Below are 15,736 nucleotides of genomic sequence, written 5' to 3'. Positions count from 1 at the left end.
GTTACCAATTCAATCACTGACTAAAGGAAAATTAGTGCCCTATAGTATGTAGCATATAAATCCATAAGGGTAAGTTCACACTGACAAATATCTGAGCGGAATTTGCGCTGAACAAATCTGCTCAGAAATGAGTTTTTTTCCACTCGCACTCGGTGCGGAATCTGCGCGGAATTCCGTGCTGATTCCGCACAGAAATCAGTGCGGAGTTCAGCGCAGCATAAAAAAGTGTCATCGTAAAAAAAAAATTGCGCGAATTCTGCGCAATTTCTGCAGCAATTCCGCGCGGAAGTGTGGCGGCCTGAAAAAAAAAATTTACATTGACTTCTATGGAGTTACGACGCGAATTCCGCATGAAGAACGAACATGTTCATTCTTCATGCGGAACGGAATTCAATCTCCTTTAAAGTGCGATTCCAAAGGACCCCTATAAATCGTTACCATAGCTTCAGACTTGATTTCTTTGGTGCACATGGGAGTCAAAAGCTAGTGACCCCTCTATGATCTCCATATACCCTAACAGAACATATGAATGGGATTGTCCTTATGTGTAATACTTTATTTTCCCTGGGGTGCTGGAGTGGCACTGTACGGAAACTGAATACTTACTGAAGTGATTGTCCAGAGGGTTTCAGCCATGGGACATCCAGTGATCAACAGAAGCCCCTTTAAACAAATTGGAATTGTCAAAAAAGGATTACAACTTTACTATATTAACTAGCCATTTATCTTGCCTTGCTAAATAGTCTGAATTAATGTCTATCAGTCTTTAGTTTCAACCATTCTTAGGACAGCTGTAGGATAAAAAAAATATGGAAGCCACAGCAACTTACAAGGGTTGTCACCTCTATACATTGATGGAGGAGCAAATCTAAATGTATAGCCCATTTCTTAGGAACATCTAATGGTGATTTTATTGGTTGTGTAATGGCAACCCTACTGGTAGTTAGTCAGCCTTCCAAAAACAGAATTTTATAAAATAGCTAAGGCTCCATTCAAATCTTGTTTCAGAATTCGATGCTGGTATTCAACAGGATATTGGCAAAAAGGTATGCCAACCAATTTTTCTGCCAATGACCATCAACTTTAAAGGAGTTCTAGCAAGAGACTTTCTCCCGAACACATTTATTTTTGAAAAATTCAAATACATGGTCTACCACACTTTTGATTCCCCCAAAAAAAGAAGTATACATTTGGAAAACATACCAAATGTAGTCGTCACTAGTAGACTACATAGTTTATAACGTCAAGAAAAAACATGCAAGAGTTTATCAGGTTTAACCTGGAACCTTCCTGTGTTGATCCAGAGGAAGGCATCCTCCACCCCCCCCCCTAATGAGGCAGATGTCAACTGCCCCGTAACAGTGGAAAAATTCCTTACCGCTTCAAATGGCAATCAGACTAAATCCCTGGATTAATGTTCTATCCCCAAAAATCTAGTATCCATACCCTGTAATATTATATTTTCTCCAGAAGTCCCCAGGCCCCCCTTGAACTTGTTTATTGAATCAGACATCACATCATGTGGCAGAGAGTTCCATAGTCTCACTGCTCTTACAGTAAAGAATCTCTGTCTGTGATGATGGTGAAACCTTTTTTCTCTAGATGTAGAGGATGCCCCCTTGTGGTTACCGGCCAAGGTATAAAAAGATCACTAGAAAGATCTCTGTACTGTCCATTCATATATTTGTACATGGTGATCAGATCGCCCCTAAGACGTCTTTTCTCTAAACTAAATAACCCCAAGCTTGATAACCTGTCTTGGTCGTGTAATCCTCTTCTGCACCCTCTCCAGTTCAGCCATGACCTTATTATATACAGGTGCCCAGAATTGGACACAATACTCCATATGTGGTCTGACTAGTGATTTATACAGAGGCAAAGCTATGTCCTTGTCCCGTGCCTCTATACTTCTCTTGATACATCCCATAACTTTATTAGCTTTGGCAGCAGCTGCCTGGCACTGATCACTAAAACTGAGCTTACTGTCTACCAGTACCCCCAAGTTCTATTCAGTAGAAGTGAACTATACAGTCCAATAAAGTCAATGGGCCTACCAGAGGTACGCCACAGCAACGTATTCTAAAAATGTGATATCTGTGGGGTCTTCAAAGAATTTTTAATCAGCCGCCTCAGGCTACAATGAGAATTGTATTTTACATTAAAAAAAACAAAAAACACCATGTTATAGTCCAAGGCTCTGCGCAGATAGCCACTATGTTTATAGTCTGCTCAATTTTTTATGTCCTACCTCCCCAGACACACAGAATTAAGAAATATTTAGCAATAAGAAGCTAGTTTTTGCCAAACTGCACATTTAAATGCTGCAGAGGCAAACATCAGGGATGCAACCTTCTCGGCAATGATGTCATAGCTCTAGGTGTCAGACCAGCTCATATGACATGGCCAACACATTGCAGAATCAAGCAGCAAAGCTAAGCTGTCAGACTGCCAATGCAATTCACTTCAGGAATAAACACCACAGTTACTATGCCATTATAAAGGTATTTCAGTTTCAGAAAATTGTGTTTAAATAAAACTAATCACCCCTAAAAGAAAGTTAAGTAGCCCTAACAATTTCATTGTGGTGTTGTCTCTAGCTCTTCCTTCTTGCTGAGACAACACATGTTCCTCTGCTATCTCAGGAGGCTTGGCTGGATCTGGTCTTTGAGCTCTAGCTGCACCCCTGAGTGATGTAATTACTTCTGACAAGCCTGTATTGCCTACATCACCATTTCCCCGTTAAACACCCTCAAACATAAATAGCTTTATTAGGACATTTAGGAAGAATGCCTGATTGCGCTGCACAATGGCACAGGCAGAGGAGCAGACAGGTAATATGAATGCAGCAGGTGCTGCAAATTCAAAAGATTGTGCAATAGTCTGCTGTAAAATTATATGTTTGGCAACAGCTCTGGAAAAGGAACCGTCAGGAACGCTGTGGGAAGTACACAGGTTTGAGGACTGTGATGAAGAGCTGAGGAAAACCAGCTAACTAAATGATTGAACACAGCATCCGATTAATCTGCAGTGTCAAATCCGCAGCACTCGAAGTACATGTGAATATACCCTAAAGGTCTGGCCCTTTTCCACAAATAGTCTTAAAGTTAATACAGGTAAAGGTCAATTAGCCTGCAAAACAGCAGCATCTCACAGTAAAGGGTATGTTCATACTCTGCAGATGCAATACCGGGCACAACCTTAGGACCGTGGAGGCACGGTTTAAAAAAAATAAAATAAAAAAAATCATATATATATATATATATATATATATATATATATAAATAATAAAACAGCTTTAACCATTTAAAGATTTCTATCTTCTAAGCCGAGATATTTGGCACTCAAAACTCCGGACAGGAGATGCCAGCTCAGCATTTCTTCTATTAAAGACGATTATGAATCCATTCATGTCATCTAGTATCTGAGTTACAGTGCGTCTTTCTAAGAACTGTCTCATTATATCCTGATTAAGCTCCCAGGATTTAATGTGACGTCTGCATGCCTCGGGCAAGACTTGATCAGCTGACACGGTGCACCGTTCTTAAAGGTAAAGTAAGAACAAGACAAGTTCAAACACAATCCTTTAATCTGCTGGAAGAATGACAATGTCACCCAAGTGCAGGAAAAGACTGTGTGCACCGTGGAGGAGCAAGTCATACATTACAGAGCACTGGTGGTACTAGCACAAGTCTTTCACAACTGCAGGGTTTTCTGTTGTTGAAAAACTACAACTCTCATCATGCCCCGTCCCAGAAAACTAGTGTAAAACAAAACAAAAAAAAAAAAGCTAATTTTTGATAAATTCCTCCAAGCCCTTTGTTTAGTAAAAGCCTGAAATGGGCACTGTCCAATCTAAAGACGGTTTACCTGTTGTTACTGATGAATACTAAGCAGCATCAGGCTTGAGGACTCATGGACAAGGCTGTATAACCAGACACACCAATCACCTCCCACCACCACAAGGCAGGACATGCCCCCTCCCACCACAAACCAATCACCTCCCACCACCACAAGGGAGGACACGCCCCCTCCCACCACAAACCAATCACCTCCCACCACCACAAGGGAGGACATGCCCCCTCCCACCACAAACCAATCACCTCCCACCACCACAAGGCAGGACATGCCCCCTCACACCACAAACCAATCACCTCCCACCACCACAAGGGAGGACATGCCCCCTCCCACCACAAACCAATCACCTCCTACCACAAACCAATCACATCCCACCACCACAAGGGAGAACATGCCCCCTCCCACCACAAACCAATCACCTCCCACCATCACAAGGCAGGACACGCCCCCTCCCACCACAAACCAATCACCTCCCCCCACAAGGGAGGACACGCCCCCTCCCACCACAAACCAATCACCTCCCACCACCACAGGGGAGGACAGGTCTCCTCCTGAGAGGATTTCTAACACTGAGGTAATGCAAAGAGGTATTTTTATAATAAATATAGGTATTAGGGGCGCAAAAATTAGATGGTCATGATTAGGTACAGCGAGACTTTTGTGGGATCTGACAGGTACACTTTATATCAGTGAGACAAAACAACAATCCTAAAAGAGGTTCTGACAGCTTACAGGGTATACTGGGAGTTGTAGTTTCATAACAGGTGAAAAGCCACAAATTGGATATAATTTCTTAGATCAGTGTTTTCCAAATGGTGTCCCCAGCGGTTGTAAAACTACAGCTCCCAGTATGCTGGGAGTTGTTGAGCAACAGCTGGGGACACACGGTTTGGAAAACACTGGCTTAGATAATTCCATCATATCAGCAACATTTATAGCTACACTGTTAGCCCTGTATGTGCATTATTAAGTCATGCATCTGCTGTTCTCCGGTCTGTAAAATCCCACGTGTGGCATTAAGAGGGGTCACCTTGACAATTCCGGGATCCCAACTGCTTCATTGGTGATTCTGGAAATCCAGATTAATTTCTCTGTTAACCATCACTATTAAACAGATGGTACAATATAAGCTGAAGAGATCTTAATACAGTACATTCTGAAAGTCTCCAGACCCTTTTACTTTTTTTTTAATATATTGTTATGTTGCGACTTAAAATCAACTACGTATTTATTCTGCACTCAATACCCCATAATGACAAAATTAAAACTAGTTAATAAAACAATACAAATTTCTGGAAAAGAAAGACTTAAATATTGCATAGACATAAGTATTCAGACCCTATTTTTTGTACTTAGTTAAAGCACCTTTGGCAGTGATAACCGCCTCCAGCCTTCTTGGGGATGAAGCCATATGGTTTGCACACTGATTTGGGGATTTACTGCCATTCTTCGCTGGGGATCTTGTCAAGCTCTGTTAGATTGGATGGGACTGTTGGTGGAAGCCATTTTTAGGGCTCTGGCTGGGCTACTCAGGGACATTGATAGAGTTGTCCCTAAACAACTCATGTGTTGTCTTGACTGTGTGCTTAGGGTCGTTGTTTTGTTGGAAGGTGATCCTTTGGCCCAGTCTTAAAGGGGTACTCCGGCGCTTAGACATCTTATCCCCTATCCAAAGGATGATCAGATGCCTGATCGCGGGGGTCCTGCTGCTGGGGACCCCCGTGATCTAGCACGCCGCACCCCATCATAATTAGTCCCCGGAGCGTGTTCGCTCCGGGTCTGATTACTGTTGATCACAGCTCCGCCCCTGTGTGATGTCCCGCTCCGCCCCCTCAATGCAAGCCTATGGGAGGGGGCGTGGCCACTGTCACGCCCCTTCCCATAGACTTGCATTGAGGGGGCGGGGCGTGACGTCACACGGGGGCGGAGTTGTGACGTCACGATCTTCCGTTTCTGTGGTCGGAGCCAGAACCTCCAGCGCTGCCGGAAGCAGTAACAGGTGAGTGCTGCATGCTATATTGTGGGGTCCCAAGCGGCAGGACCCCCGCGATCAGACATCTTATCCCCTATCCTTTGGAAAAAGTGCAGGAACTCAGTTCCCACGTGTTCCTGTAGGACATGCGCCCTGGTTAGTAGACAACAGAACAATATACAGGTACAATACAAAATACATTTTTCTCTTCTCTTTTTTGCTACACCCAAGTGATATATACACACCAGTGAACTAATTTGAAAAAAAAGGGTGGGAATGTAGTGGTGCCGTCATGGCTCATGGAAACATAATTACCAGTGATTAATTTCCTCCTTGCCATGACAGCACCACCTGAGAAAGTACCAGATATAAAGATTAGGGTTGGACGACAGTTTGGACAACCTTGCCACCAAAGGATAAATCAGAACAGCTCCCAACGTCAAACCTACAGTGGGGGGAAAAAAGTGTGAGGAGACGACCAGGTGGCCGCCTTACAGATTTGGTCTATCGAGGCTCCTCTCGGCTCAAGAGGATGCAATTGCACGTGTAGAGTGGGCCTCGAGACCAACAGGAGGAGAAAGGCCAGAGGAGACATAAGACAAACAAATGGCCTGTTTAATCCATCTTGCAATGGTATCACCCCTATTTTGACCTGAGAACTGAACAAATAATTTGTTAGACTGACTGAATTATTTGGTTCTTTCTAAGTAATTTAGGACACATCTTCTATCGTCCAGCATATGGAAAAGTTTTTCCTTGTCATTAGAATGATTACTGCAGAATGAAGGTAGAACAACCTCCTCAGAGACATGGAATGTATAAACTACCTTAGGGGAAAAAGCTGGGTCTGTTTTGAGAATTATACTGTCTTGAAGAATTCTAGTGTATGGTTCTATGCATGATAATTAGTAAGGTCACCTACTCTATGTGCGGATGTAACTGCCACCAGGAGAGCGGTCTTAAGTGTCAGATTCTTAATGGAGACAGAAGAAACAAATTCAAAGGGTTCTTTACATAGAGCATTAAGAACTAAAGACAGATCCCAGGGGGGAGTTTAAGGAACTCTAGGAATTTGTAATCTTTTTACTGCCTTAAAAAACCTGATAATCCAAGGGTGACTGGCTATGGACTAAAGAAACTAGCGCTGACACCTGCACTTTAAGGGTGGCTAACTTTAATCCTAACTTTCCTTCAGAAAGGACTAGAAAAAGGCCTAAAGTCTACACTAGAGGGTTTTACAAAGTTTAGGTAGACTTTCCATATTTTAAAATAGATTGAAAATGTTATTGGTTTTCTGCTTGATTGTGATGTTTATATAACGGAATCAGACAGACCTTAGTGCTTAAGAATCATCCTTTCAAATTCCATGCAGTTAGATGTAAATTTCGGGCATCTGGATGAAAAACTGGACCCTGATAAAGTAGATCTGGTATCTCCGGTAGGACCCAAGGGTCTGATACTGACATTTCCCTGAGACAAGAAGTCCATGTCATGTGAGGCCAGAATGGGGCTATGGGAATAACCCCTGCCCTGTCTTCCTTGATCTTCTTTATTACTCTCGGTATTAGAGCCAGAGGGGGAAAAGCATAATTCATTCCCCATTCCCAGGACTGGGACAGAGCATCTACTGCTGTTGTATTTTCTGTTGGTTTCAGGGAATAAAACATTTTCACTTGCGGATTCTGCCTGTTGGCAAATAGATCTATGTGGGGATCCCCCCAGAGAACACATTTTCTAGAAAATGTCCCGATTTAAGCACCATTCCCCCTGATGTAGAAGATGTCTGCTGAGGTAGTCTGCTCTTGTGTTTAGGGTGTCCTTCAGGTGAACTGCAGAAATTGAGGCTAGGTGGGTTTCTGTATAGGAAAGGACCTGGGAAGAAAGACACATTTACCGTGAGCTTCTGGTTGTGCCCTGTCTATTAGGGCCACAACAGCAGTTATCAGAAAGAACTAACACTATTACCAAATAATGGCTGCCCAATAGGCTGCAAAGCACAAAGGACCGCCATCAGATCTTTATAGTTGGAGGGAGTTCCCAAACTCCCTGAAAAATTTCTCTACCCATGTGGGCTCTTCAACCCCAGGGGCTAGCGTCTGTAGTGAGCATTGTAAGATTTTTTTTTTTAATGCGCCACTCCAAATCTCTAGACAAGTTCTCTGAATTTTGTCACCATAGTATAGATTCTAAAAGTATAAGAAGAACTCAAAACATATTTTACAAAATGTATTTTGTAAATTTTCTCTTGAGGAAGAAAAGATTTTTCTTGCAGAGTCCAGGATGATACCCAGAAACGTTTTTTGCTAGGTTGGAGAAGGAGAAGAAGATTTTTCAAAATTAACTATCCACCCTAGTTTTTCTAAAATTAGGAGAGTGCGAGACACGAAAGGTTGCACCTTTATAGCTGAATCTTCAACCAGAAGAAAATCGTCCAGGTATGGGATTAACAATCCTTCTCCTTCCCGGCCTTTGTTAGTAAGTTGACGGTTGATTTTATGGTCTCCATTTAGAATTTTTGGTATTTTATATATTTGTTTAGGGACTTAAGATTTATTATTACTCGATAAGTGTTGTTGGGTTTTTGACCAAAAAAAAAAAAAAAAAAAGATTGGAACAGAAAACCTGTCTTTCCTGACTTTGAGGAACTGTGACTAGGACCCCTTTTTCTATTAACAAAAAAATCTCCAGTTAAAGGGAAATTTGGCCCACCTAAGGGATTTTTTGTGATGATAAAACGAGTGGGTGAGAGGCTGCAAAACTCCCATTTTAACCCGTTCTTAACAATGTCCAGAACTTGGGAACCGCCTGCTATCTCCTTCCAAGCCGGGAAGAAATTTTGCCATCTGCCACCTACTCACAGGACCCAGTCATTGAGACCCTGGCTTCTTGGTGGAGGGTTGGTTAAACATAATAAGGCAGCTATTTTTCTTGGAGAACTTCCAATGGCCCGACTGACCCCTACCTCTATTCTGACCTCCTCCCCTACCCCTGGACTAAAAGGACTGGTTATTTTGGGTTCAAAGGAGAAAGAGAAAATGTTTTTTTCCTACCACTAGCCTATTCAAGAAGGTCAGACAGGTAGGAACCAAACAAATGTTCACCTTCACAGGGTATAGCACATAATTTACTTTTAGATGTGGGATCTTCAGACCAATTTTTCAACTATAAAGAAGGGCTTTACGGTTGAAAAATTGAATTAGATAGGGCCGAAGTATGGGGAGATAATCCTAATGCATCCGAGGGTGAGGCTAGAAAGGCAACTCCTTTACGTATACTAGGGATGGATGCCAAAAGCTGATCTCTAGGGACCTTATTCTGGATATTAGATGTTAGTTGATCAAACCAGAGGATAACCGACTTCGCTACCGAGGTCCCTGCAATATTAGGCTTTAAGGCAACACCCGAGGCTTCCCAAGTTCTCTCAAGAAAAATATCGATTTTCTTATCATGGGGTCTTTGAGGGTATCAAGATCCTCAAAAAGGGAGTGAATTTTTTTTTTTTTTTTTTTTTAGAAATTCTGGAGATGACAACATCAATTTTTGGGGGTGGGTGATCCCAATTTTGTGTGTCAGAATCAGCGAAAGGATACTTTTTTTTTTTTTTTTTTTTAATAGCTTTAGGTACTACATAGGTTTTCATATCAAGGTTTTCCCACTCCTTTAAAATAACCTTAGAGATGGTTATATGAATAGGGAAAACTCTACGTTTTGTTTGTGTCCAGGCCCTCAAACATAATGTCCTGGATGGACTTGGGCTCCCTTGATTCCCCAATATTCATAGCGGACCGGACAGCTTTTATCAACTGGTCAGTATCTTCAAACAGGAATACAGCCTTCCCTGAAGTATCCTCTTCTGACTCCTCCCATGATTCAGACACACCTGACACAATAACCCCTTCTTCCTTTGAATCAGACTGAGGAACCGCCACTGGATTATTAATATCAGTAGTAACAGGCGGAGATACAAGTTCAGCAGCTTGCGGATTGGCCACAGCCGAAATATTTTGGATAGCGGTTTGGATTTCCTTCCTACTAAGGTCCTGCATTTGTGCCAGTAGCGACGGTACTAGGATTGGGACCTCTTCATGTCAATCCTGCATTAGTAATTGATTTCTGCAGATTTTTCATAATCCGCAGAAAATTTTTCTTTACAAATATTATATTCATGGTTTTTCGTCTTTTTGGTGGCCTTCTTAGGCCCACCATCACCCTAGCAAGAAACAACCAAAAAGACTGCAATGAAAAGATATACTGCAAAAAAATCAGAAAGATACACTCACTCAGGACCATTGCTACCATAAGAGTCTTTGAAGCGGAGTCAGATGGAGCACACTTCAGGTTTTCAACAGAGCTCATGATGCAGAGGAAGGACAACCCCTCTCTCAGGCTTCATGCACAGCAGCACTTGCAGCAAACTGAGAATGACCGGCCAGCTCACAGCAGGAGGCGGAATGAATTGGTACTTGGATTTTTTTTTTAAAGTGCCGCCCCCTGCATGCCGGAAGTCAGCGTGTGAAGTTACATCCGGAGCCCCTGACCTCCAGCCTGCACTCCATAGCGTCAACTCCAGCAGAGCTATGTAATTCTCACACCCCCCGCGACCATGCTCAGACTCCGGGACTCCCTGATGCAGGGGCAGGAATTTTGAACAGAGGAACTAGTGAGCTGGCAGGGAGCCCCAACCAGGGACCATAGGTTGAAACCAATGCCACATGCATTGAGGGGACAAGCCTACAGGAATCCCCCCAGCCATAATTAGATTTTATGGAATTCCCAACCCCACCCCCGAGAGGGGGACCCTTCTCCTAGGCTTCCCAAGGGACAGGAAGCCACTGAGGTCGGAGAGGAGGGGCCTTCCTTTTATTCTCTAAGGTTTCATGTTCCTGGGAGCGAAGTCCCTCTCTCAGGTGGTGCCGTCATGGCGAGGAGGAAACTTGAATTTTGTTATTTTAACACAAGGCCTTAACATAACAAAATGTGAAAAAAGGAAAATGGTTTGAAAACTTTCTGAATCTGTATATATTAAACTCAGTGGGGAGATTTATCAAAACGTGGCCAGAGGAAAATTAGCTGAATTGCCTTTAGCAACCAATCAGATCGCTTCTTTCATATTTCACAAATGAAAGAAGTGAGCTGATTGGTTGCTATGGGCAACTCAGCAACTTTTCCTCTGCACAGGTTTTGATAAATCTCCCCCAGTGTGTGTGTGTGTGTGTGTGTGTGTGTGTGTGTGTGTGTGTGTGTGTGTATGTATGTGTGTGTGTTTGCATATACACCTTTTTCCTATTGTTGACTTTGATACTTCAGCTATATATAAATATGCACCCCACAGCGATCACCTGTGTATATTGGACCCATACTTTCTGCTGCTCCTATTCAATTAGACATCGGTTGTCAGGATTGAGTTATTGAAATTAAGTGTCTCAGAGTGCTCTCCCCATTTCCTCTATTTGATTAGTCTATGGGAAATATATGTTACTGCATAACTTCCAAAGAGCTGGAACTATTTAGATACTACTTGGTCCCATGTTATTTATATGTATATGTATGCTCTCGCTTAACTGGAGAAATTTCAATAATACCTGGTACACATATTACTTATATGTTAAATAAAAATATATGATAGTTAAATTAACCCTTACCTACACCCTTATATAAAAGATGGGTTTCTGTTTCAAGTCCCATGCAAGTATATGGGATTATCAGTACCTTACTCCACAAGCTCCGCTCTGCATCTCCTGGTGAATGTGTCAGTCTGTCTGGCAAGCCACACCCCATATCAAAGACACGCCCACTGTTTAAGCCCCACCCCTTTAATGCTCTACCCTTTTTGTGCATCGGTCTGGCTTGTAAATCATGCCCAGTCCCACAAAGCCACGTCCCCTTCTATTTTCAGCTTATAATATCTTCATCACAAATCAGTCCCACCTGAGGACAGGATATGAGGATGGGACATAAGGACGGGATATGAGGACGGGACATGAAGACGGCATACAAGCACAGGACATGAGGATGGCATATGAGGATGGGATAGGAGGTCGAGATATGGGGACAGGATATGACAACAATATAGGAGGATAGGGTATGAAGTCAAAAGCTTCCTCCTTTGTTGATTTTCCTCCCCAACAAGGATTAGGAAGGGAAAAAACGGGCAATGCCGGGTACTCAGCTAGTGCATTATAAATTATAGGTTTGATGTAATGCAATCAGTGATTCATTTCCTTTACAATGCTTGTTTTGGTGCACGCTCTCCTCCCCCACCATCCCAGATAAAGATACAGGAAGGTATTTCTTCGAAGGATTGTGTAAGCTCTATGTCTGAAGTAGGAGAATACTACTGTAGAATAAAGTCTCTGAACTTTAAGCTTTTCAAGTACCCCGAGATGTGACCGACATGGAGACTGGGCATATATCAAACAGACAGTGCAGCTGGTGACCATGTATGTAAATGCACTTCAGAAAATCAGAATAGTACAGTGTGCAATGCTCACTAATAGACTGTGCATTTGTTGTGTAAAATCCTGACCTCCTCCACTATTTTTAAAATGCAAAAAATTGCATTACCTATTATGTGTTTTGGACACTTTCCTTAACAATACGACGATAACATGGTGCTCGATCTCCCCAGCAATCAGCTTTATTCTAAAGAGGAGCCTTAAAGGGGTACTCCTGTTCTAGACATCTTAGAGATAAGATGTCTGATCGCAAGGGAGTCTGATCACTGGGTCCCCAGCAATCTCTGTGCCAGCACTCCGGCGTTCTGAACATTTATGTTCAAAACGCCAGCTGTGCTAGGCTTTGGGCGGCCGTAGTCATCATGCCCCCTCTATTCAGAGACTAAGATACAGCATTCACGTGTCTCCTATAGAGATATACAGTATGGAGGAGGTGTGTCAGCCACAGCTTTGGACTGTGGTCATGGAGATAATATGCCTAGGAGTAAAGTACCCCCTTAACAGCAAGTGTTCCAATTCCCTGCAGAGCGCCCACAGGAGAAACAAAGCATTACACATTACAAATCAATGGGCTGTCATGTAATGCGCAAATCTGTGTGGTCCTGTGTGGTCTTTGCAGCAAGTTCATGCTTAAATTAATAGAGAAGGGTCCTGAACAGGGTGGGATCATCTCTTAACTCAGAAACCAGCTTTAGTTGGAGGATCCACTTAAAATATGTGTCTGTGGGGACTACAAGATGCTCCTGCCTAGGAAGTATGAATCATACAGGATGGTCTTGTGTCCTTATGAGATAAGCTTTGCCTGCAGTGGCCATAAACGAAAATGTTATTTAATTACAGAATATTCACAACTCAGAATCTGCTCCATTTATATCCATATGTACATATGTTTTATTTATTTGTATCAGGTGTAGACAATCTACTAACTGTCTGGACTCTAGGCTGATTCATTTCCCTGCAGATATACACTGTATTAGGGCAGGAGAGTTTTGTGTCCTTACTGATGTTCAGTGAAGTATCCTTGAGACTACTTTATATCAAGGGTCCCTGTATTTTCTGATATATTATGAAATGTTGATCAATGGGCCCAATGTATTGTGCCCGCACCAATTTCTGAAAAGAAGGAGCAGAAGCATTCAGTTGAGCTATGAGCCCCTTTGGGCGTGATCAATGTTGATAAGGTCTCCTCATAGGTGGGGCTAGATGTACATGCCTATGCAGGGCTACTTCCTGTGTACAAGATGTAGACTTTTTATGTAGAGTCCTTATATTTCCTTGCATGTATCTCCCAGGAGAACTAAAAAAAACAAGCAGGGCTGAATGGGTACAGTATTAGTATTCAATATTAGAAAAGAGATCGCATTAAAGGGGTATTTATCTTTATCCTGGGATAACAAGCTGAACGGTGGTGGCCTAACCATTGGGACACCCCCCCACCAATCCTTAGAGCGATTCACCTACCTCTTTTAGAGACTCCTTTATTTTTTAAACAGTTCTCTGGATGGGTGTGGGTGATTGGCAACTGCACCACTTTGGATAAATCTCCCCCATTAAAAAGCTTTTAGAATCTGGCTTGAGCTTTGTTAGAAGTAATGTTGTATGAGCTATGAGGAGAGGAAGTAAATGTAGCCTGTATAATGATATGTACTAATAAACTCTCTTTCTATAAATATTACCCTTCGGCTGAATGTAGTAGCAGAACTTTAATGGAGCGTAATGCGATTTCTCGTGACAAGAGATTAACTATAACAACTGGAGTTTCTCAAATAACCGGTAACTATAGGTATACACCTGGGAAGCAACATGATTCAGCATATTTCGAAAAGATTTGTTAGGTTCATATGACTGTGGGATCCATTCTAGCATAGGAAACACCATAGAACAGTGTTCAAACCAGGGTGGCTCCAGCTGTTGCAAAACTACAACTCCCATGCTGAGAGTTGTAGTTTTGCAAAAGCTGGTGGTACCCTAGTTGGGAAACACTGCCATAGAAACCAATGGCTGCTGCAAGACCACTGGAGATGGGTAAACTTGCCCCATCTCCAGCTCCCAAGAGTATTATGACCAGTGCAGGATTAACCCTATCCATAAGCATAGGGAAACCAGGGAGGTATGTTTGGTACATAAGTGCTAACCACTACATACTGAGAACATGCCACAAGACCAGCTGTTTTGGAGAATCTGACCAAACTGTGTAGCCCATTTTGGCCCACGCCAGAGTCACACACAGTTCACCTAGGACTGACACAATCACTTTTATAATAATGAAATACTTGGATGCAGCTGAGCTGGAATAAAACAGATGGCGCTGTAGAACTAGTGACGATGAATGGGCAAGATATTGGCAAACACAGGCAGGTGAACTACTGTACTACAACTCTAAACAATCTATACAGAAAATCTGAAACTACTACTACTCAGTTTTCCTACAGTGTCACCACACGGAAAAAAAAAAAAAAGCATTACACAGCTCCCATTGAAATCAATGAGCTGTTAATATTACTGTTTATTCTTGAAAATGTTCAATAAATATAAAATTTTGAAAGAAATCAATGATCTGTTTGTGTATGGACTGGAACAGTGTTTAAGGAGGTCGATGCTTTTGGTAGGCGCTCTGGCTAAAAAGTCCTGCACCAAGGGAAACAATTATTTTTTTTAACTTTTAAAAACCTAATAAAGCATATGAAAAAGTTATTATTATTATTTTTTTTTTTATAAAGTTCACCCTTCTACATCTTAAAGGGGTTATCCAGGAATTATATATCAACTGGCTCAAGAAAGTTAAACAGATTTGTAAATTACTTCTATTAAAAAAAAAAATCTTCATCCTTTCAGTACTTATGAGCTTCTGAAGTTGAGTTGTTCTTTTCTGAAGTTTAGTTCTTTTCTAAGTTCTCTCTGATGACACGTGTCTTGGGAACCGCCCAGTTTAGAAGCAAATCCTTATAGCAAACCTCTTCTACTCTGTGCAGTTCCCGAGACAAGCAGAGATTTCAGCAGAGAGCACTGTTGCCAGACAGAAAACAAAAACCCAACTTCAGCAGCTGATAATTATTGAAAGGGTTAAGATTTTTTAATAGAAGTAATTTACAAATCTGTTTAACTTTCTGGAGCCAGTTGATATATAAAAAATGTTTTTTTCCTGGAATACCCCTTTAACCTGTTCTCCATTACCGTTCAAGTAAAAAGCCTCTGGTGGGTTTTAATACTTGTATCCACTTATTTTCCTGTTTGTCTGGTTGCAGCCATAAGAATAGGTTGAGTCATATAAAGTATTAGACAAGAGACAGCTGTAAACAGTCTCTCGCGTGCAATTCTTAGGCCACATAATATACACATGATGGACTTACTCAAACAGGCAGAAAAAAAAAAATTCTAACTAACATCACTCCTCCCTATTACACCGGCACTACAGCCTAGTTCGGTGTTTCCCAACCAGTGTGACTCCAGCTGT

General features: G+C 42.0%; 1 protein-coding gene across 3 annotated transcripts in view; it reads right to left on the bottom strand.

Annotated features, from left to right (window-relative positions):
• The window catches only part of PRKCH (protein kinase C eta), a 185,728-nt gene that overhangs the window by 22,353 nt on the left and 147,639 nt on the right, over positions 1 to 15,736 (bottom strand). The window lies entirely within an intron of this gene.

Source organism: Hyla sarda, chromosome 11 (genome assembly GCF_029499605.1).
Source record: "Hyla sarda isolate aHylSar1 chromosome 11, aHylSar1.hap1, whole genome shotgun sequence".
In the NCBI taxonomy this organism is placed as follows: domain Eukaryota; kingdom Metazoa; phylum Chordata; class Amphibia; order Anura; family Hylidae; genus Hyla; species Hyla sarda.
The sequence above is the reverse complement of the archived record's forward strand: the minus strand, read 5'-3'. Positions and strand labels throughout refer to the sequence as shown.